The following is a 24,853-nucleotide window of genomic DNA, read 5'->3' as shown; positions in this document are numbered from 1 at the left end:
GATGAATTCTCCAGGAAAAATATTGTTCATCAGCATTACCCAATCCACATTGTTTAGAGGCCTTTGTGAACGCTCGATGTATTTAGCCTTTATACGTATGTTGTTTGCCTAATTGATGATTGATGCATGTTCACTGTTGGATGTGCAACACTTGAATACAGTGTTTTACTGTATCTTTGTATTAAAAACACCCGTTTTCTCTCTCTCTCTCTCTCTCTCTCTCTCTCTCTCTCTCTCTCTCTCTCTCTCTCTCTCTCTCTCTCTCTCAGAGGTAAATAGGATGGTATTTAACTCTGATAAATTTGAATCAATAAATTATGGAGACAGAGAAAGAAAGCTATATGCATATAAGGGACCTAATAATGAGACCATCACAAATAAGGAAGCAGTTAAAGACCTTGGTGTGATGATGAATAGAACATGTATGCAATGATCAAATAGCAACTCTGTTGCAAAATGTAAAGCAAATGGGAATGTTGTTTACGGCACTTCAAAAACAAGAAAAGCTAACACATGATTATGCTTTATAAAACATATGTTCGTAGTCCACTTGAATATTGCAATATGATATGGTACACTATCAAAAGGATATTGCACAAATAGAGAGTGTACAAAGGTCCTTTACAGCTAGAATAGAAGAAGTTAAGGACCTAGACTACTGGGAAAGACTACAATTCTTAAAATTATATAGTCTAGAAAGGAGAAGAGAACGCTACATGATAATTCAGGCATGGAAACAGATAGAAGGAATAGCAGAAAATATCATGGAACTAAAAATATCAGAAAGAGCAAGCAGAGGTAGATTAATAGTGCCCAAAACTATACCAGGAAAAATAAGGAAAGCACACAGGACATTAATCCACTACGCACCAGCATCGATAATGCAGCGTCTATTCAATGCGTTGCCAGCTCATCTGAGGAATATATCAGGAGTGAGCGTAGATGTGTTTAAGAATAAGCTCGACAAATATCTAAACTGCATCCCAGACCATCCAAGATTGGAAGATGCAAAATATACCGGAAGATGTACTAGCAACTCTCTGGTAGACATTAGAGGTGCCTCACACTGAGGGACCTGGGGCAACCCGAACAAGATGTAAGGTCTGTAAGGTCTGTAACGGTCTCTCTCTCTCTCTCTCTCTCTCTCTCCCTCCTAATGTCGGAAATCATAATTATTCTCTCTCTCTCTCTCTCTCTCTCTCTCTCTCTCTCTCTCTCTCTCTCTCTCTCTACCCCTAATGCCGGCAATCATATTCAGTCTACATTTCTAAGACTTTCTCTCTCTCTCTCTCTCTCTCTCTCTCCTAATGCCGGAAATCATAATTATTCAATCTACATTTCTCTCTCTCTCTCTCTCTCCTCTCTCTCTCTCTCTCTCTTGGTGTGTGTGTGTGTGTGTGTGTGTGTGTTAATGCCGGCAATGATATTCAGAATGGCACCACAACTATGAACATTTCAGAGATTTCCCACCAGGCAGCATAAACAGGCTCATTTTATATATTTCATATTGTGCTTAAATCCTAAAATCTCTTTTTTTAGCTGTGTATTAAGAGTGTATCGTAGATGAAGTTTTGCAATTAAATGTTTGTATGACCTTTCATAGAATATCACCACCGGATTGTATAACAAAGCAGCATATGCGAAAATTTATCGTGATAAAGAGATGTGGTTGTTATTAATATGTAATTCCTACCCACATGATGAGTCGGGAAACGCAAAGATAAGTGAAGAGCTTTTGCCCCTTTTGGGTCCGTGCAATAGGGTCAATGCTTTACAAAGGTATCGGTAGTTTTGTGTTTGTTTGTGTGTTTGTGTATGTGTGTTGGTTTGTATTCCGTTGCATATGGCTTACGGAGTACTAAAAAAATTTCGTGAAGAAAATGTATGCGTACATGCGATTTTTGGGATGCAGCGATAGTGTGTGTATGTGTGCGTTTTTTTTTCTTTTTTTTGGCAACTGAAAGTCGAACGGGCAGACGCATGTAATCAAAAGAATTTATTTTGATATAAAACAGAAAACTGTGAAAAATTTAGGCGAATCCAGAGGAAAGCAATAATCCCTCTTTGAGAAATCATAAAAACAAAAGCAGGAAGAATAAAAGGATTTTTCACGAATATAGGGCAAATGGTGCTTCTAGTTTTATTTTTTATAATATTTTCTATTAAAAAAGTAAATACTCTATTCAAGTGGCTTTGATTAGCTTCCTACTTTGTACTCTCAACTCTTCTCAGAGAATTAGAATAAATTAAATAATTAAATTGTTCTGATTCTCCTGTTTGAGACTTTTTTAACATTATGCCTATAAATAAAGACAAAGTTGCAGAACTCCGTCGTTTCTCTTTCTTTCGTAGATTTTAATCTTTATTTATAAATAAATTCATCATCACGTTCCATTATTCGTGATTCAATCCTACAATAATGTTTATGTAACCGTTAAATTCTATATTCTTATTTAAACCTGCCATGTTTTGAGAAGTTGAAGAATTTGTATGCAAGGATCAGAATATAGTCGCATACAATCTCATTACAAGTCAGTGCATGACAGCTGGGCGGCCATTTCAATTAACGCTGTTTCTTTAGATGCGTTTCGAAACACATTAAAACGACGTTTCATGTTGGTCCAAACGAGCGACCTCTGAAAGAATCTTACGTGAATAGCTTATTGTCTCTCCTGCCTCGTAATGTCGGTGAGAAATGACGTCAATGCTTCGAAAATTGTATTACGTGTCTTTCAAGTTTGCCTTCCGTTTTCCAGGAAATTTGTGAGTGCATAGATTTGTCTCTTCGTTCATTTACGGAATAATGAATTTGTGTCGTTTTGGCCGACAAGTGTATTTACTCATTTCTTCCGTTTGCCCTTAAGTGGTCTTTCGTTTTCCGTTTGTAGATAAATGAGTTTTGTCTTCGTAATTAGATTAGGAAATGCACATCTTGGTTTATTTGTTCAATAATGTGTGTGTGTGTATATATATATATATCTATATATCTATATATATAATATAATTTATATATATTATTATATATAGATATATAATATGTACATATCATATATATATATATATATATATATATATATATATATATATATATATATATATATATTTAAACAAACCTATAAAACCAAGAGTCAGGAGAGGAATAAAAGGCAACTACAAAAAATAGTTACATAAGATAGACAGATTTAAAAGCAAAGCAACTGACCATTCATTACTACAGAGTGAAGGTCGTGATGATGAGAATGCTAACGAATGGCATCGTTTTTCTCAAATATCTTTCAAACTAATTATTTGTTCGAAGTGGTACTTTGACACAGCATACAAGACACCTACCGCTAATTTTTAGTAACATAGTTCATTGTCAAATGGTTTTAGTTAAGAGTGTTTGCTCTTGACTTACAAAAGGTGTTGTCAAGCATCGCCAACCTATGCATTCGAATGTCCTTTGCCCCATTCTGTCCCTCCCTATCTACCTCCTTCCTCCACCTTCTCGTCCTCATCCCTCCCTCAACCCACTTTCTGGCCTCCCTGTCTCCGCCCCCATTTCCTGTCCATTATGTTATATTGAGTAATAGTGGATGTTATAAATATGTCGGTTTTGTAAATTCAGTGTTCTTTTAATTATTGTTATTGCATTTTCTTCAGTTATAGAAAATGGGAACAGGCCAAAGAGCGTATGACCTTCACCCTGTTCACCCCAAGGCCAAGAGAGGCAAGAAAGATCTGCTCACTTCCCCCCAGAATCCCCTAAGTAGGCGGAGCTTTGTCTACCTCCTTATTGCGTCATCAGGTGAATTGCCGTAAAGAAAATTTTTAGAAATGGGTATAATTTGGTTGAAACTACTATCACTGTCATAATATCATTGTGTGTGTTTCTCTGTTCATATCACACTACAATTTCGTTTCTACTATTCTGATGCAAGTAATAAGGATTTAATTTTTGCGCTGTACTGAGTTTAGTGAATGAGGAAAATTTCATGCATCTTGAATTATATTACAAGTTCCAAAAAGGATTTTACACATATTTCTTAGAGTTGGGATGGTCTTTTATGAGTGCTACAAATCTTAGATGTCTAGTCACTCATATAAGTTCATGGATGTCTCCCAGCATAAAGCTGAATTCCATCCAACCCCTTTCTGGACAACGGGTCTGTATAGTGATGTAAGACGGGCACAAACACAGAAGCTTTCTACAGCAGAGTTAGGTAGTTGAACATTTGGCCACCAGTTTCGCACTCCCAGGCACCTGCCATCCAGAAAGGGTGAAATGGAAATCTCTCTCAAACACCCGGACCAACTATGAACTTATACGAGTGACTGTACATGCCCACTCATTTTGTAGTTCTTCATTATTTGGGAAAAAATGGAAAATGGTGCCTTTTTCCTTCTTAATTTCCCCATACCTGTATTTGCAGCTATCAACGCAAAACACATAATGGCATTATGCAGTGCTACATTTACTCAATGATTATTGAGGAATTCTCAAGTCCACCTTAGTTCATAGGTGCGTCTTAATGAAAACGGAGGCTTTTGACTTTATTATTATCCCAATGAAATGGACCTACTATCACGTTCTCTTCTTAAATATTTTACCCCTCGTATCCACGTGTTGACTACGGGGCAAGTAAGCTTAAGTATTCAAAATTAAATCACACAGTTTAACTTACAACCCGGTAAATAATTAACGCTTCCATTAACAGAAAATGTTTGGAAAATAAACCGTTATTATGGTCGTTACGACAAACCTATCTATCCTTCTCATTATGAGCCCTCCAATTATCTGCTGGTATTGAAAAATACCGTGGAAAACGGTATTCTATTTCATATTATAAATTACAGAGAGGTGTTGCGGGGAGAGAGAAGAAAAACAACTAGAAAGAAAGAGTGAGAGAGAAGGCGCCGGATGGAACAAAGGGATGGGGGATAGCGGTCGTTTAATTGCTGACTCATGTGACTTTGCCTTTAAAAGCCAAGAGTAAACGCCTTAACTAACACCATTTGACAATGCATTATATTACCAAAAATTAGAGGGAGGTGTCACGTACACTGTGTCGAAGTGTCGTTTCGATCAAATAATTAGTTTGAATGATATTTGAGAAAAACGATGACTTGCATTCCTGGAAATGGATAGTAAATGTTTGTTTATTGTGTGTCCTCTTTGCTCTAATTGATCGTCCTAGGTGTTCAAAGGCACGGAACCGACACGGGTGTTTTGATTTTCCAATATAAGTTGCATTACAGCAATTACATGTGTACTTACAGACTATAGATGATTATTGTTTTTTGGGGCACCGTGTCCTTGAACTTGAAAAACTTTTGTACTACCTTGCTAGACCTGAATATTGCTCTTAGACTGACTTAAGGCTAAATTTCCAGTAGTAATTTAGATCATCTGTTTCTCAACGCTGTGTACTGGCCTACCAATCTGGTAGCCCGAGTTCGTTCCCAGCTGTCGCCAGCGTGGAATCAGAGGAATGCATTTCTGGTGATTAGAAAATCATTTCTCGATATATGTGGTTCAGATCCCTCAGTGAGCCGTAGGTCCCGTTGCTAAGTAACCAATTGGTTCCTAGCCACGTAAATAAAATCTAATCCTTCGGACTAGCTCTAGGAGACATGTTGATCAGCTCAGGGGTCTGGTTAGGCTAAGCTATACTAAAATTTTCTCAAGGAAAATTTGCTTTTACCCATGTAGGGCAAGGATAATAAATAGTAGCTTCGTTTACTGTCCCTATCTGTGGAGCTAACCACAATTGAAAACCCATCAATGTAACAATGAACGGTCAGTTGTTGATAGGCTTTAGTTTTAATTCTGTGTCTACCTTTTATTCCTCTCTTGACTTTTCCTTTCATAGATTAAACGTGACTGCTCAATTTTATTTCGTGATAGTTCGTTCTGATTTGTTTTGTTTTATCTAATTTAGTTTTTTTATTGCATTTGTTTATTATATATTTTTAGATCCCATTTATGTAAGCGCCCGAAACAATGTTTACTCAAGTACTGATCTGCCTATTCCTTAGTCGATTCCGCTTTTCCACGGAATTCTTCTGTTGCATATACATACATATACATATATATATATATATATAATATATATATATATATATATATATATATATATATATATATATATGTATATATTATATTATATTATATACTTGAGTTGTCCGTATAATAAGGTTCTCAAGGAGCTGCAGTCAAAAGGAACGCTGTTACGCACTTGGAGGAACCATTATTCCTCCAAGGTTACGCGGGATCCAGCGACACTGGCGTGTAGCTTGGTTCCCCCTCTCCAGCCTCCCCCCCCGCGGCTAGCGGTCTGCGACACTCAGCCTTGGCTTGGCAGCCGATAGAGATGGAGCTCCCACTCGCTTCTCCCGCCAGGTGCGAATTACTCTCTGTGATTCGTATTTTGTATGCAAAAAGCACTGCACTGGTGGATATTCATTCCCAACTGTGTGAAGTCTAAAGAGAAAAGTGCATGAGCAGACAACATGAGCGCCAATGGCACTGAGAATTCAAAGACAGACATACAGACGTCCATAACACATTTCAAAACTGGAGAGGAGCTGAAAGAAGAGGTTTAAGCTACCTACGCGAAGTGGTGGGAGAGTTCTACGATTCAGGCATAAAGAAGATGGTACACCGCACCGCATGCAGAAATGCATTGATCTCAATGGCAATTAGTTCGAAAAATAGGAAAAAGTCTAAGCTTTCCAAAAATGTATCATTCAGGGCCAATAATCATGGTTTTCATTGTGAAGAATCTTTGGGAACCTTCTTTTATGGACAATCCTCGTATATATATATATATATATATATATATATATATATATATATATATATATATATATATATATATATATATATATATATATACATATATATATATATATATATGTATATATATATATATATATATATATATGTGTGTGTGTATATATATATATATATATATATATATATATATATACACCTCTCCACCCATCTTATCTGGCCTTCAAGCCATGTCTAGATCAGAACTTTTATGTTTCCTGGGAGAAGCTGGCGTGGGCGGCACCTTGTCAGAACGAGGACCAAGATGCCAAACGAGAGAGTTTATTAGACGCGATAAAGTCCGTCGGCGCCCGTTCCGCCTATCTTGAAAACTCCATTGCAATGGCTGCTTGAAATTGCATATTTCCTCGTGTTGTTTAGGGGCTTCGCGCGGCAGAGCCAGATTTCTGAAGATTAACGCTGGTCATTTATTTCCCTTCGTCGCGATTGGATGTTGTTTGAGTAGGGTGAGAAAAACTGCAATATTTCGACGGCAGAAATTTGTTGTTTTCTCACGAATGGTCTTGCCTTAGATCTCGTTTCTCACGTTTGACAGTAAACGTGAGCTGAACAGCATTCTATGTGATGACCTACTGACAGAGCGAATTTTATTTGGCCTCTCTTTCAGGTGACAATGTTTGCAACGGGATTGCATTCATGCATTCTGTTAATACTTTATCACGCATTGTATTTAATACCTCATCAAAGCATAAAAATTTTCCATGATATATTTGCAGTCAAACAAGCTTAACTCTCTCTCTCGGTTTGTACACAAATAATTCTCAATTTTTCGTTTTAATTTATGAAATCGTAACTCTCATGTTACCCTAAACTTGTATAATAAGTTTTTTTGTCAGTTGTTGGAAATTCATCTCAGACTTTTCAAAAAAGTCTTGCAGTTAGAGTTGTCATCTCAGACTTTCCTATTTACCGAGGGTTTGTATGAGATTAATGGCGGGGTTGTACAATAATTCCCATTCCCCGGCGTCATCTCGTCCCCAGATCATCTTCTTGGTCTTTCTCTCAGGCGATAAGGTCATTCATTTCGGACTTGTCCGCGCTGCCAGACGTAGATGAGAAATGTTTGGCGACTTTGCTTCCGGGATAGCATATATCTGTTATTTAGTTATTTATTCGTTTTATTTATTTATTTTAGATATTTGTTTAGGTAAGAACTAATGGATCTCTTCATAATTATGTGTTTTGTGCCAATAGTTAAATCTAAACGATAGCATAGCTTTTTATTTTTAGCAATTATATATTTGCTAATAGAAGTGACAAAAAGGACATTGTAAAAAAATCTTGTTTTTGGTTTAAATTTGCATAATGTACATATAAGGATTTTAAATTTATTTTCCCACCTTGAGGTTCGAGAAACTTATATTCAGAAGTTATGTACTTCTATTGTTATTTCTCAGTTATCGCCGACAACAGAATTGTAGCTTTCGTAGATTTGTAATATTTTTTTCAATTATCATTTCGTAATTGTTATTAGGTATCAGTTATTGTTATTAGCATCATCCTCTGGTCTCTCCCAGAGGCACACGGTAAATTTATTAGAGGAATGGAGATGATTTTAAAAAAAAAATTCAAAAGAAACTAGAAAATGAAAGAGAGGTCCTCATTCACGGTGTAAGAGTCATTAGTGTCGAGCAGAAGAAGCCTCCAGCTTCCACTAATCAGAGATTCCATTTGGGGAAGTTCTATCGGTGTAGCTTCAAGAAAACGACTGATTATCTGCTTGTGAGGGCATTATAATAATGAATGTCTTTTAAGCTTTTAAGACATGTCAGAGTTTATTTCATCTATATATATATATATATATATATATATATATATATATATATATATATATATATATATATATATATTATTCATTTATTATACAGGTCCATAAAGTCCAGTACCATTACAAGTATTTATTGCTCTCAATGGTACTGGGACTTTATGGACACCCTGTATGTATGTATATATGAATTCTTTTTCGCATCACCGTGATTATATATAATCTTTATATATATATATATATATATATATATATATATATATATATATATATATATATGCTTAAAAAGTCACGGTAGATGCAAGTGACATAATTAAGTAAGCGACTACCATATGAAAATGATAAGTAGAAATTCAAGCGCTGTCTTTATAAGACATCGTTCCTTTATGATGTCTTAATAAAGACGAGAGCGCTTGGATTTATGCCTATCATTTTGTTGTGGTATTTGTTTATATATATATATATATATATATATATATATATATATATATATATATATATATAATGATTCTCATAAAATCCGCAGAGTCCGAAGTAATGAGATAGACGAGGTTATATTTGGAAATGGGGAGTTTATCGTGTCCATTCATTTTCCATCGCCTCTTCATCTTAGAGTAGCGAATCGCAAAGGGGCCAAGAGATGATAATATCCTCTGCGAAAGAGATCCAGCCTTATTTATAGAGTCTGTCTTTCAAACCAGGAATCTAGCCTTTTACAGGATTAAATGATTAGTGTCATATCAGCCAGTTGTCATTTCATTTCCAAATTCGGATTCGAAGTTTTGACTGTTAAACTTACACAAAAATGTCATGGGATCTAGAAGATTTCATGCTGGCCTTTGTGTTCACATAAAGCGGGTGAAGGAAATATGTAGATTATAGATATTCTTCCCGGGATTTCTGGGAAAGGCATAACATAAGTAGACAGTAACCTCTTCATATTTAACGAAAACCAGACAAGAAATAATGCATGGAAACTAGAACTGAAGAGATACAACGCATCCCATTGTGGGAACTTCTTCACATACAAGATATGTGACACGTGGAATAAACTGCCACCAGAAGTTGTAAACAGCAACAGTGTGGAACAGTTTAAAAGAGAGGTAGACAAAATCATTAGGACACTGTGAATGAACAGTAAAACCTGCTCCTAGAGATAAGTGAGCACACAATGTCTCCTCGGATGGACTAGTCTGTGAGCCATCTTAATCTTTGTAACTTTTTCCGTAGGCCCTGATATACCCAGGACAAACAAGGGCATGTTAGTGGAGAGATTTCCTTCTTCCTTCGTCACTAACGACAAAGGTCAACTTGGACATGATCTCTGGAATTTTGGAAGCTTAACCTCTTGGTAGGTCAGGTGGTCTCCTACTAAATGTCCCTCCACCTTTCCAAAAGCCTCATACAGCAATACATATAGTCCCTCAGAAGCGTGGTCGGTATAGTGTTGGCCTGCCACCTCGGTGGCCGCGAGTTCGATTCTCGGGAATTCCATTGAGTGGTTAGAGATGTGTATTTCTGCTGATAGAAGTTCACTCTTGACGTGGTCTGTTGGTCCTGTTGCTGAATAACCACTATACTCAGTTTTTTTCCATCTGTCCACCCGCCTGTGGTGCTCGTGCATGGTAACACTGCGTCCCGGGCTTTAAATAGTTACGCTATGTGTAAGTTTTAGGTAAATAAAAGGATATCTGGGTGTACATTTGCAACTGAAAAGTGTTTTAATCGAATATTAACGGTGTAATTTGCATACAGTAAATTATTAAAATACTTTTCAGTTGCAAATGTACATCCAGATATCCTTTTATTTACCTAAAACTTACACATAGCGTAACTATTTAAAGCCCGGGATGCAGTGTTACCATGCGCAAGCACCACAAGCGGGTGGACAGATGGGAAAAGACCGAGTATAGTTCCATGCAACGTAAAAACACCATACAAACAAACAAACACACAGCAATATAGGAGTTTTATCATTCTTTATCTTTATTCAGTAGATGAAACCCATTCATTATGGAACAATCCCACAGGGCCATTGACTTGAAATCCGAGCTTCCAAAGAATATGTTAGTTTCAGCCTCCCCACAGCAGACCCCACACTGCAATGGTAACTGTTCATGATACAGAGCCAGTGATTTTTTCATCGTCCCCGGAGAGGCGCGAACCCATGTCATCTGAATAGCATATCAAGACACTGACCACTGTACCAGCGACCAGTATAGGTGATATTTGACTGAGCGTTAAACAGATTCGAAGAAATTAGCCATGACCCAATCCATGGTAATAAAATTTCCCTGTATTTCTGTCCTCACACGTATAGTATGCTTCGGAAATCGTATTTCAGATTTTGAAGTGTCGCTTTCATTTTTAATGTAATTTTATGATAATCAAGTAAAGCAAATGCAAGAGCAGACCAAATATTTCTTTGAACAAATAATCTTGTCATTGCTTTTTGTAATTGAGATTTTCATTCCTAAGTTATTATCGTTGATTTTACGTTTATGTCTCTGTTATTCTCTTCTTTTTTTTTTACGTTTGAATCCTCAGTATTCCAATAAAAATACGAAATTTGACTTTTAATTAACTTTAAAAGATGAACGTTGACAATACACTCGCCAGATGTTGGGCGGTTGATATTGGCTACACAAAACGAAATTTAATTGGACTCAATAATTAACGATGTCTTTTTTTATTGCAGACGACAGCCTTTTTTTTAAAAAAGCAAAACAGAGAAATTAGTTATTAACTTATTCAAGTTTCCAGTCTTGGTCTCTCGAAATTCTTGATAAAAATAAAAATCCTCGTGCGGAGGATGTGATTTTTAAAAAATTCATTCTACCTTCACATTCCTTAATTAATTTTTCGAAATGGCCCACGCCCCAACGAAAAAAAATTGCCGTGCAAAGATGAAAGTTTCAGTCCAAATTGACCAAATGTTTTTTTATTAAAACAGAGTTCACATTCTCACCTTTGATGCCTGCCCGTGTCCATTCAACTGCCCATGAGAGAGAGAGAGAGAGAGAGAGAGAGAGGACGGAGTTGGAGTAGATCTTAATTCCAGATATTCAGAATCGGGTCGAATCCCCTCAAACTTTCCTCGCAAATCGGAAATTCTTATATTTGTAGGGGGAAAAAAGAGAAGAGAGAGAGAGAGAGAGAGAGAGAGAGAGAGAGAGAGAGAGAGAGAGCGCTCGCGAAAAAGTTCCGGAAGTGGAATCAGCTTGAAGCGCAATTCATCACAAGTGTAATCGTCCAAGAGGTCATGCGAGAAATTGGGCTGTCTTAAAAAGTAATTTAAGTTTTATTAATTGTCCTTTGTCCACTGTCATCATTACTACTTTCAAGATATATTTTAAGAAAATTGACAGCCAATCGTAGCAAATGTATATTATTAAATGAAAATGATTTACGCGAGTCCAGTTGTATTTGTTTTTGTAAATAACTTAATATTGTTAAGGCCCAGTAATAACTGAAACAGTTAACCTAAAATTAGAAAGGTGAACATTATATTTGTTGTTTATTAAGCATTAGATTTTCAGCGTCACGTTATGCTGGTCTAATGAATTGCATTTACTCTCTAAACTCCCTCATATAATATTTTCAGGCATTTTTAATTACTAGTACTTATGAGTATGCTTCTATAAATTGTATGATATACTATAATGCATAATTATTTTTAAAGCTTTGCAATAAATTTTTCAAAGCTTAACATTTTATGCTTGAAATCGTTTTGACAACCGCTATTAATCACTTACTTTTAATGCCGTCTTATGTAGTTTCTAGATGAGGCTATAACCTTATAAGTTTCAAATGTTTTCCTATGTACCTTAGGTATCAATGTTCATCAACTGAATCTTTTTTGAATGTCTACAATTCACTTAAGAACCGCTCCAGCTAGGCCTGAATTTGTGGAAAGATTTTCACCCTTTTGTTTGAGTGATTTCTTGTGATTAGTACCTGAGGGAGGATTTTACAGAAAATAATTGACAGGATGAATTTTATGCGTTCATAATGACCACTTGTTAGCTACTCGTGTGGAGTGTTTTACCCACAAAATCCACCACGATAAATGTATGAAAGTATTGGTGTCGTTTTAATATATTCAGATGACTGTAATAGATTCATTTTAGGTCAATTTTCCAGTTATCTCCGGGTTCTTTATGTGGCGATTCAAGAGTCAGGTCCCCAGTTTCGTGGGGGAATCAGGCTGCGTCATCTCTGTAATCACAGAGACCTCATGGCCCCACCGTCACTCCCTTCAGTTATTCATCATCACTATCAAGATCCCAAACCTCCTCCTCCTCCTCCTCCTCCTCCTCTTCTTCTTCTTCCAGCTAGATGTGTGACGTCTACCTCCCTGTGTCTGACTTCTTTTAAGGAGAATTTCTGTACCTCTTTGTTGGGCAGTTGTCTGCTCTGAATTATTCGGTCGTGAGGGAATAGAATTGCTTGCTTGTCAGTTAAGTGTTCATTATGCTTATTTGCATCATTTCAAGGGTTGATTATAACTCACAGGAGGTATAACGTAACATTAGACTATTGTTGAACGTCAGTCGGTTTTTTAGGAGGGCAAATAAAAGAGAGAGTAAGCTGATGCTGGGCGGTTGCAGAGCTGTTTAGTACTAGTTAGACGTGAAAGGGCTTCGACCTGTTGCTGGTTGAGCCGCTTTTGTCAAAGAAGAGATTTGATCCTAATATTTACCGTACAAAAGCGAATAATACATTATTATTATTATGATTAGAATAATAATTAATAATAATAATAATAATAATAATAATAATAATGTGGAAGGATCGCAAGACGTGACTTAGAAATCATTACTTTTTAAAGCCAATGATTTCAGATGAAACGTTTCTTTGCTGCTAAGAGAAATATGCACGTGCGTGATTAGCCAAGCCTATGAAAACAAATTTTTGGGTTTTAGTTTTTTGTAAAGAAAACTATTGTGACGGTTGTGTTTGTCTGCTCTGACATCTTTTAAAACTACATACCAATTGGAACCCTCTAGCCTCAGCAATTTTTATCTCATTTAAGGTTAAGAGTAGCCGTGGATCATGCGTCTGGCAGCGCTTTCCTGAGGCATGCGACGCGCCTTTACTTGACTGCATCTAGCGCCAACTGAGCGTTGTCCGGTGATAGCTGAAAGCTTTATACAGCATTATACGCTGTACAGAGAACTTGATTGCGATGAAGAAACTTCGGCACATTTTTACTTGTTTTCTGTATTTTCCGTTCGCCAAAATTGTTGCACCTTCGTGGTGAATATGCCGACTCTTTTGCACGAGGGCTCTTCTCTTCTGCTTGAAGCTAGTTTTAAGAGCTGTTGACGGAAAGTGGCTCAAAAAAAAAAAAAAAAAAAAATGCTCTCGTAAGTGGAGCGAAAGAGAGGGGCGGGGGAGAGAGATATCAAGTGGTGAACGCAGATTTTAACGAAAATTAAAGTTGGTATGTCTACCGTGTTTGTGGAAATTTTAAGGGAAAACTGATCAGGCGGAGGTGGCTCTCGTTCCTCAGACAAAAGCAAAGAGTCCTTGCAAAAGAATGCAAGTGGCAACACGTGATTAAGTTTAAAAAAGATAATGTGGGTGTTCGTGCGCGTGGCCAAGTCCGTCGGCACGAAATACACCATGGATGAGGCGTCTTGCTGTGGACAAAAGAAGCTAGCCTCTAGTTATTAGGGGAAGTGGATTGCTAATAACTATGGAATTTCAAGTCAGTGGCCCCGGTGCTCCATATGGCTTGGTTTCATCTTCTGAATAATAATAATAATAATAATAATAATAATAATAATAATAATAATAATAATAATAATAATAATAATAATAATGTGGAAGGATCGCAAGACGTGACTTAGAAATCATCAGGTTCAGAATGTTTCAAGTTCCCAACAAAAGTTAGAATTTCTTAGGTGTTGTTGTATTATTCGCTCAGTGTGACAGCGATGGTCTATGTACAACACTAAACCTGTAAGTCCCACCAGTTACTTTCAAGTCCTTACACATTTTACTGATACTTTCAAGTCCCTCATATTTTGCGGAAATAAAACCCATTTAGTCCTGTTTGGCAGTTTTGCAACATTTCTGTGCTAAATAGGTTTGAAGCCCTAGAGCCGGTATTCACCGTGAAAGAGTTTTTCTTGATTTATGACGGTGGTATAGTGAACATAGAGAACGTTTGGACTTACGGTTATGGGTACGTTGCAAAAAGAACCAAATTTTAACAGTTTTTTCACTAATTGGTTCCTTAGTTATTCCACTGACACTATGGCAACCAGATTTAGTCAGTCTAAGAGGAAATGTCAAAAATAAATTAAAACGTCCTTTAATGTATTACGTAGTTCAAAATGTATTGCCCAAAATAGGCAGGTCGTTCAAGCACACCAAATAAAATATTATGCGCCTGCGGTGGGTCAGGACATCGATGCAAATATTCAAGAAAAATAAACATTTTTCTTGAATATTTGCATCGCAAGTTACTAAATTTTGAGGGCCTCTCACTGGCAGGAACATCATCGTTCGTTGAATGACGAACTGCAGGGTCACTGATACAGCAACAGTAACATTGTATGGAACATATGGCGCTAGTACTAGAAAATTATGGTGACATGGTACTCTCTCTCTCTCTCTCTCTCTCTCTCTCTCTCTCTCTCTCTCTCTCTCTCTCTCTTATTATATATATATTATAATATATATATATATATATATATATATATATATATATATATATATATATATATCATATATATATGTGTGTGTGTGCGTGTATGTGTATGTGTGTTTGTTATTGTGTACGTTTAAGCTGTGTAAAGTTGTTAATGTAAATGGAAGAAAAAACAGTAAGCATTAGGTAGCTTGTAGTAAGGCGACCATTAGTCAAGAGACTAAAATAACTCACCAAAACGAAACACACGTTTACCTTTATTTTTCAGAGCCTGGATTTGAAGCCAGAAATCCTGAGTCATTTAATCCCGTTAATGTACCGAACTTAGCTTCCCTTAATGGACTACTGATTCTGGTCTTCCTTACTTGCTTCTTTTAACAGTGGAAGACTTCCCCATTTTCTGGACGCTGTATGGATTTCCTTTTTTTTGGAACATACTCCAGCTCAAGTGTGTATGAACAAGAGGAAATTAAAGTAGCTGAGGAAGTTTTAAGATGGTGCATTTTGAAATGCAAGGGTTTTGAACATACTCCTGCACTACTGCACAAGTGTGTATGAACAAGAGGAAATTAAAGTAGCTGAGAAAGGAAGGGTACTGCAATGGCGTGGAAATTCGGAAGTGATTACTGGCACGCCCTGTGATGTTGGCGAACTACTCATAGTAGCGTGAGTCTTGAATTGTAGAAACAAATCTAAAGTTATGTAGGGTCTACATATGTAGTTCATTTCTAGTGACATTAATGGTATTGTTGGCAGATTCTCTGTTTTTTAAAGACTTTGAATCACTCTGTACTTGTTTTCCTCTTCAGGCAAACTTCTCAGGAATACGGAAAAACATTTGAAATTAAGCTCTCTGTGTACAGTTATTTGTAAATATATTAGCCCATACGTAACTGTGGTATTATTATTATTATTATTATTATTATTATTATTATTATTATTATTATTATTATTATTATTATTATTATTATTATTATTATTATTATTATTATTAATGTTGTGGTTTTTGTAAGTGACCACCGCGTCTATCATAATAAGACTGACATGTTCATAGTTAATCTAATTATTGTCTATTCCACCGTATCAGTGAACGTTTAGGTTGTCTGAAGGTCATTCCTTCATATCTGACAAAACTTTAAAGTTTCCAACAAAGGTCACGCTGGAAGTCAGTCCTAGACTATCATCAGAGACACATCTTACCTCCTCCACCCTTTTCGATTCTTTGCTCTTTTTAGAATCATCTCTGCATCTATCTCGTTATTCGTTTCAGGTGAGAGACGGGCGAACGATGCTGAATGGCTCAAAAATTGTCGCCTCCACTTTTACTGATTCTCCAAAAGCAGGAAATGGAAATTTACGCGTTACGAAATCGGTGATTCTGGAGGGAATAACCCAGTGTTTTGATGTGTCGTATGAATAGAAATTTATTGGCAAGTGAAAAAGTGAAATACTGAATTTCTTTTCAAATTATTATATGTATAGAGATATGCGCATTTTTTGTTTTGGACGATTATTAATTACTGCTGTTTTTATGACCCCTTGTCCTTGAAAGTAGGTCGATCATTGGCGTTTTTGTGACCCTTTCACCTTGAAAGTAGGTCAGTGTCATAGTGATTGGGATTAAAAATGATAAACTAATAACTATAATGATAGACTAATACAGACTGAAAAAAAGTTTACAATGATATTCCGATGTATGAAGCGATAATTTATCAAATAACGTTTCAGACTCAAGTTTGAAAAAGTGACAGACTTTCAAAGTATATTATTAACTGACCCGAAAACAGTCACCAGGCGGATGATTGCATCATAACTCAAACATCGGGAGTAATGCAAATGCATAAATGCGGTTAGATCCATTTTATTCCGCCAATGGCCGACATAATACGCCGTAATGCTGCTGTCTTTTGTGCGTTATGCTAGAGTAATGCTGAATACATTGCCTTTTATTTGTGCTCCATGTCAAAGAGGAGAGGAAGTTTTGTTTTATCATTTTCTTCTCTTTTTTTTCTGTCTTTTTTCTCCTCTAACCTTGTAGATACGTAGATTTTTGAATATTAGCTTATAAGAATCTCACCCGTAAAAAAAAAATGTTAGTTACATGATGCAGAACATGTCGGTTCTACAAGATGCCAAAGACTTCATCTCAAACCTCGATGTTTGGTAGCTCAACTCGCCTCCATTACGCAGGCGCGAAAATGTAACCCCTGCTCTGTGTCTGCTCTCTCGCTCTTTTGTCACCTGGCAAATGACGGTGGTGCTCATGACAGCGATGTTATGAAACCAACGAGGTGTTATGTTGGCGAGTGCGACACAAAACGGTTTGTGAAACCGTCGATTTTTGAGCTATGTGAATCTTCGCAGTTTCCTTTCCGTCATAATTAAGAAGATAAACAAACAAACTGACAATTCGCATATTAAACACTATGCTTTTAATATCAAGAGCATCTGAATGCTCGCTTTGACCTCGGGATATGTTTCAGGGTAGTATTTCAAACAGGAAGACCCCTGTGGTAGGGGTGTAAGAATACTGTCACCGTAGGTCCTGCGTGTCGTAAAAGGCGACTGAAAGACAGCTGCTGCCTTGCAAGTCTTACTTTTTAGTAAAAGGCCCACCGTCAATAACTGTGGAAACTGCTGCCTTGCTGGTTGACTTTTTTTTAGTCAAAGGCTAGGCCCACCGCCAATAACTCTGGTTGATGACAGCAGGGGCATGCGGCCATAAAAATACCCTTGCCCGATGTGTTAGAGACGCGTCAGGCAACCGACCCCTTAATGTAAGGATAACTGTGGGCAAGAAGAAGACGACTATTTCAAACAGGAAACTCAATGTCCTGTGTAAAAGGTTCCCCCCCCCCCCCCCCCAAAAAAAAAAAGCCGAAGTCTTGCGCAATCAGTTTTTCTGTACAGCATATAATGTTGTATGGAACTCTCAGCTGCGGCCAAAGAAACTTTCAGCCACAGCCCGGTGGTGGCCATTATTGTATCATCTATAGCGGTGCCAGACTCATGATCATGGGTTACTTTAACCTTAAATAAAAAAAAAGCTACTGAGGCTAGAGGGTTGCAATATGGTATGCTTGATGATTGGAGGGTAGATGATCAGCAACTAAAAGGTCTGTTTAAGATTTTCCATTTAACCCTGCTAAGAAAGTAATTGTTCTAAAGTGTGATTAAATTTAAAAGTTCTCTGCGAACAATGTTATGAGTGTGACATTACTGTACTTACATCGTTTTTATCGTATCTAATATTTTAACAGTGATTTCATCATTTATTAATATTTTTATCAGAGATTTCTCCTTTTGATTTACCATACGTACAAAATCATCATTGTACCAACTTGTGAAACCTTTCATTTATGCAATATAAACATAATTCTGCCAGCCTTGAGTCTTTTTGTAGTTTTCAAGCGCATCCTTCTCCTACAGTTCTGCTAAAAGTAATTTATGGAGTACAGTACAGTACGGTAAATTAATTTTGAAACAGTAGAATCATTACTGTCAATATATATATATATATATATATATATATATATATATAATATATATATATATATATATATATATATATACAGTTTAAAGCACAGTTCAACTCACTGATACAGTAATGCAGAAAATTCATACATTTGAACAAATGGGTTCACCATATTTAAATAGGAACCTTATAAAGTAGAGTGCAGTGCAATTATTATTACACCAGTGCTTTATAGAACACCAGTACACACGCGCACACACACAACATATATAATAATATATATATATATACATATATATATATATATATATATATATATATATATATATATATATATATATATAATATATATATTATATTAAGGTATATGATTTATGTAAGTATGTATGTATGTGTGTTATACATATTAATATACTATTTATAATCTATATTATTTTATACGAACTTGTTTGAGGGGGGGGGGGGGGCGCTACGCATGCTGGAACCCTTGGCTCCTGTCTCCCATACCCTCCCAATCACCTACCTACCCCGCCCCCATCTGAGGCTGACAAGCAGGTTTGCTGGAGGAGATTGGATATCTCCCCTACCCTCCCGTTCCCTCACCTACCCTGCCCCCACTTGAGGCGGGCAAACTGGTTTGCAGGGGTGGGGGGGGTGGCTGTGTCATGTCTCCCCTACTGTCATCGGGGAGTACAAACAAGGTAAAGAAACTCTCGGATTTTATTATTAGAGATTATTAGTAAAGACTTGCTTTTTCACTTATGCTGTTTAGTATTCTATCCCTGAATTGTGTAATTTGTATTTAGTATTTTATCCCTTAATTCTGTAATTGGTATTTAGTATTCTATCCCTGAATTCTGTAATTGGTAATTAGTATTCTATCCCTGAATTCTGTAATTGGTATTTAGTATTCTATCCCGGAATTCTGTAATTGGTATTTAGTATTCTATCCCTGAATTCTGTAATTGGTATTCAGTATTCTATCCCTGAATTCTGTAATTGGTATTTAGTATTCCATCCCTGAATTCTGTAGTTGGCATTTAGTATTCTATCCGTGAGGTCTGTAATTGGTAATTAGTATTCTATCCCTGAATTGTGTAATGTAATTAGTATTCTATCCCTAAATTCTGTAATTGGTATTTTAGTATTCTATCCCTAAATTCTGTAATTGGTATTTAGTATTCTATCCCTAATTCTGTAATTGGTATTTAGTATTCTATCCCTGAATTGTGTATTGGTATAGTATTCTATCCCTGAATTCTGTAATTGGTATTTAGTATTCTATCCCTGAATTCTGTAATTGGTAATTAGTATTCTATCCCTGCATTCTGTAATTGGTAATTAGTATTCTATCCCTGAATTCTGTAATTGGCAATTAGAATTCTATCCCTGAATTCTGCAATTGGTAATTAGTATTCTATCCCTGAATTCTGTAATTGGTATTTAGTATTCTATCCCTGAATTCTGTAATTGGTAATTAGTATTCTATCCCTGAATTCTGTAGTTGGCATTTAGTATTCTATCCGTGAGGTCTGTAATTGGTAATTAGTATTCTATCCCTGAATTGTGTAATTGGTAATTAGTATTCTATCCCTAAATTCTGTAATTGGTATTTAGTATTCTATCCCTAAATTCTGTAATTGGTATTTAGTATTCTATCCCTAAATTCTGTAATTGGTATTTAGTATTCTATCCCTGAATTGTGTAATTGGTATTTAGTATTCTATCCCTGAATTCTGTAATTGGTATTTAGTATTCTATCCCTGAATTCTGTAATTGGTAATTAGTATTCTATCCCTGCATTCTGTAATTGGTAATTAGTATTCTATCCCTGAATTCTGTAATTGGCAATTAGAATTCTATCCCTGAATTCTGCAATTGGTAATTAGTATTCTATCCCTGAATTCTGTAATTGGTATTTAGTATTCTATCCCTGAATTCTGTAATTGGTAATTAGTATTCTATCCCTGAATTCTGCAATTGGTATTTAGTATTTTATCCCTGAATTTTGTAACTGCCTCACTACAAAGGTACCGTGTGAGGTGCCACCACTCCTGTCTTTCCCATGATTCATCCTACACTGATCTTTATCACGTACCGTTCTCCGAGGCGGTTTGCGGCGAACATGTTCAGACCATCTCCGTCATCCTTTGATCATACTCTCTTCATTGTTATCCGTAATTTCACCTATGATGTATGACTCTGTCCTGCTATCTGACTCATAAATCTAGATTCGCAAATCAACACACTCTTCTAGATATAGTTACAATATCGTACCATGAATCTTGCACGCGAAGCAGTATAGGTTATGCTAGATGTATGTATAATCATACCTTCATATACATTTTAAAATCTATTTGATAACACAATATTATTCAACCTTCCTACTGTTTGCTTTTCAGTTTTAATCATTCACTAAATTATAACTCAAAAGGACCTACACTTGACATCATGACTCCGTAAATATTTGAAAGGTTCAGCTTCATTAGTGGTGTCTCCATCTACCCTTATTGCATCCCTTTGTGTATACTCTGTTCCTCATTACTGTTGTTTTTCTTAGATTTATTTAGAGTTCCATCACTGCTTACATGATGCATTCTATTTAGCAAACAACAAAGGAAATAACATTCCATTATGCCCCTTATTATTGTTTACCACAAATTCCCGCAACAAGACCCCTTCAACATTAACCTTGCATATAATTTCAAGAGTAATTTCAGTTACCTTTGCATATTTAATGAGAGCGCCGTAGTGACGAACGATTTTCCATAATAGTGTCCTGTAGACACAGTCAAATGCCGTCTCGTAGCCAGTTAAAGCTGTTAGAAGGGAAGTTGAAGTTCCATACAGTGTTAAACAAATATTTTAACACAATATGGACTCCAAATCATGCCTTGTCTAAAGCTAACTTGTTCGTCTTTAAGTTTTTTATCAGTTTCTTTCTAAAGCCTATAAAGATATAAGCACGCTGGAAATTTTCCATTACTACCACCGTTAAGTGCAATGCTTTTGTAAATTATCACATGCATTCAGGTCACCATGTATATGTATGTGTATGCACACATAAACATTAGCTAGAACGCTCACCTCATCAAGGAGAATAGCCCGATTCGACTGTTTTAATGGATAGTTTTAACAGGTCATAACAAGTGTTTTGATGGATACACTGCTATGAAATATTGTATATCAAGATTTATATTTATTCTGTAACATACAAGTTAATGCGAATATATACCCGCTGTACACTCACACTGCAAGCTCGTGCAGCTGTGTTTGCTCGTGCAGCTGTGATTTTTTATATATATATATATATATATATAAATATATATATATATATATTATATATATATATGTGTGTGTGTGTGTGTGTGTGTGTACAGATAAATGTATGTCAGTCTGCCTGTACATAGGCGAGCGCGCAAATGTACAGAAATCACGGTGTCTATGACTTTTTGCTTATTACTCATTTTATCACAAGATAACATTTTTGTCTCGCTTAGTGCACCATCTCGGACTGCAGCTAGGTAATGCAGAATCCAGAAGCCCCAGAAGTCGCATCCCCGGGGATCTCCCCGCCTCCGGGGGTATTTGCATTTCTCTCTCTCTCTCTCTCTCTCTCTCTCTCTCCCCTTCCCAGTGGGGACTAGGCGTCTCGCCTTAAAGATTTCCCGATTCCCTCTTTCGTTCCTCCTACCGTCCTTCATCAACGCTGATTTTTTTTAAATGTGGCCTTTTTTATTTTCCCTTTGGACTGCAGCTTTTGCGCTCTCTCTCTCTCTCTCTCTCTCTCTCTCTCTCTCTCTCTCTCTCTCTCCTCTCAGACCATCCAAGATTGGAAGATGCAAAATATACCGGGAATAGATGCATTAGCAATTCTCTAGTAGACATTAGAGGTGCCTCACACTGAGGGACCTGGGGAAACCGAACGAAGCTGTAAGGGTCTGTAGAGGTAAGTCTCTCTCTCTCTCTCTCTCTCTCTCTTGTGAGTCTTAATCTTTGGCTGTCTTTCGTTATCACATGTTAAACTTTTCTCTCCCTGCTAGCCATATAAATCTCTTATAAGCCTTAAAAGACTCTCTCTCTCTCTCTCTCTCTCTTATGTAAATCTTCCTCTCGTGTGAGGTTTATATAGCCTCTATTCCTCTCTCTCTCTCTCTCTCTCTCTCTCTCTCTCTCTCTCAAAACCAAGCCACCAAGCCTTGAGGTCTGGTCTTTAGCAGAGGTGGGCTGTAGGTACTAGAGGTGCTCCTCCGCCTCTTATCCTCATCAAATAATCTATTCTTATCCCTTTGCTCACCAATGCTTCGGCTGCCAATACATCCTCCCTCACCCTTGTCATTTTCTCTTTATTTTTCTCCTTCCTCTACCCGCCCCCTTCTCTGCCCTCTCCTACCCTCACCGTCTCTCTCTCTCTCTCTCTCTCTCTCTCCTCTCTCTCTCTCGTTCTGTCATCCTCTGCTCCGTCCTAAACTCCACCTTTGGCCCCTTAACACCCTTCCCTTCCACCTTCCTATCCTTTCCCTTTCCTCTTCACCCTCACCTACTTCGAAAAAACCCTTTTCACCCCAGGCCAGATTTCTCGAAGCGACTTGTATGCAATCGTTTTTGCTTGGTGCAGTTGCATTTTGGAGAAAATGTTGCAATTCTGCAATTTGACCCTCCCCCCCCTTAAAAAAAAGAGAGAAAAAAAGGAGATGATTAGGATGAGAAGCAGTAGGACTGAGTGAGTTATTGCGTTGAATGAAGGATGTCAAGTCAGCGGATTCCCGAGTTTGTCAGACCTCTACTATATTTTTACCTCTGGGCGAGGAGTCCGGTAGAGGAGATTTTACACATTTTACAGTCTTTTCAATACGGGCAGGTGTCTGTCGGTTTTTAAACATATACCTCCAGAGAGTGATTAAACGGATTATAATGAACGTACAAAAAAAAGAGCAAACTTAGATAAAGAGTATAGCACTGTTTTTTTTTTTTTTTTTTTTTGTTTTTTTTTTTTTTTTTTTAGACACAATGATGATGGAATAATTTGTCACCATGAAACCATCTCGCCCATCACATAGAGGATGTTGCGTGGACTAGCGGCTTTGACCCTTTATTGTATAAAGAAGCAAAAACGGCAGGATTACAGGACTGGGAAAACTGGGAGACTGGAGGATTTCTCGTGTTTAGTACTGGAGTAGATGTGTTGATTCACTGCCTGCCTTATGGCATCAAGTAGAGTTTTTGTTAATTCACTACCTGCCCATGCATCAATGTAGATTTATGTTGATTCACTGCCTGCCTATGCATCAAAATGTAGATTTTGTTTAATTCACTGCTGCCTATGGCATCAATGTAGATTTTTTGTTTAATTCACTGCCTGCCCTATGACATCAATGTAGATTTATGTTGATTCAACCTGCCTGCCCCCCCTATGGCATCAATGTAGATTTTGTTAATTCACTGCCTGCTATGGCATCAATGTAGATTTATGTTGATTCACTGCCTGCTATGGCATCAATGTAGATTATTGTTAATTCACTGCCTGCCTATGGCATCAATGTAGATTTATGTTGATTCACGCCCTGCCTATGGCATCATGTAGATTTTTGTTTAATTCACTGTCTGCCTATGGCATCAATTGTAGATAATGTAGATTTATGTTGATTCACTGCCTGCCTATGGCATCAATGCAGATTTTTGTTAATTCACTGCCTGCCTATGGCATCAATGTAGATTTATGTTGATTCACTGCCTGCCTATGGCATCCATGTAAAATCATTGTAGTTGGAAAGCCTTGTGGCATGTGGTGACCACATATCTCGTGTTTTGAAACCTTGGGCTGTACCTTACTTGCTGCGTTATTGATTGTAATCTCGTCACGATTGTGATTGTAATTATAATTGCTGTTATATATCAAGCATGTAGCAATTACTCTATCGTAAATACTGAATTTTCGAATAAAAGTCAATTTCTATATCATCTGTGTTAGGAAAATATAATTCAGATTGTTAGAGCGAATTCATTGAGCACACAACTCAGTTGCCGCTGCATTTTGTCTAGATCGTGAAACACCAATTTTAGACCTACAAGGACTTTTCTCTCCTCTCTCTCTCTCTCTCTCTCTCTCTCTCTCTC

At 36.9% G+C, this 24,853-nt stretch overlaps 2 protein-coding genes across 2 annotated transcripts in view; one reads left to right on the top strand and one right to left on the bottom strand.

Moving 5' to 3' along the window:
* LOC135202576 (4-hydroxy-2-oxoglutarate aldolase, mitochondrial-like) overlaps nucleotides 1-24,853 on the top strand; it is a 221,626-nt gene that overhangs the window by 26,923 nt on the left and 169,850 nt on the right. The window lies entirely within an intron of this gene.
* Nucleotides 1-24,853, bottom strand: part of LOC135202577 (cholecystokinin receptor type A-like) — a 534,495-nt gene that overhangs the window by 434,725 nt on the left and 74,917 nt on the right.

The sequence above is a fragment of the Macrobrachium nipponense genome, chromosome 30 (assembly GCF_015104395.2).
Source record: "Macrobrachium nipponense isolate FS-2020 chromosome 30, ASM1510439v2, whole genome shotgun sequence".
In the NCBI taxonomy this organism is placed as follows: domain Eukaryota; kingdom Metazoa; phylum Arthropoda; class Malacostraca; order Decapoda; family Palaemonidae; genus Macrobrachium; species Macrobrachium nipponense.
Note: the sequence above shows the minus strand (reverse complement) of the source record. Positions and strands in the feature narration are given on the sequence as shown.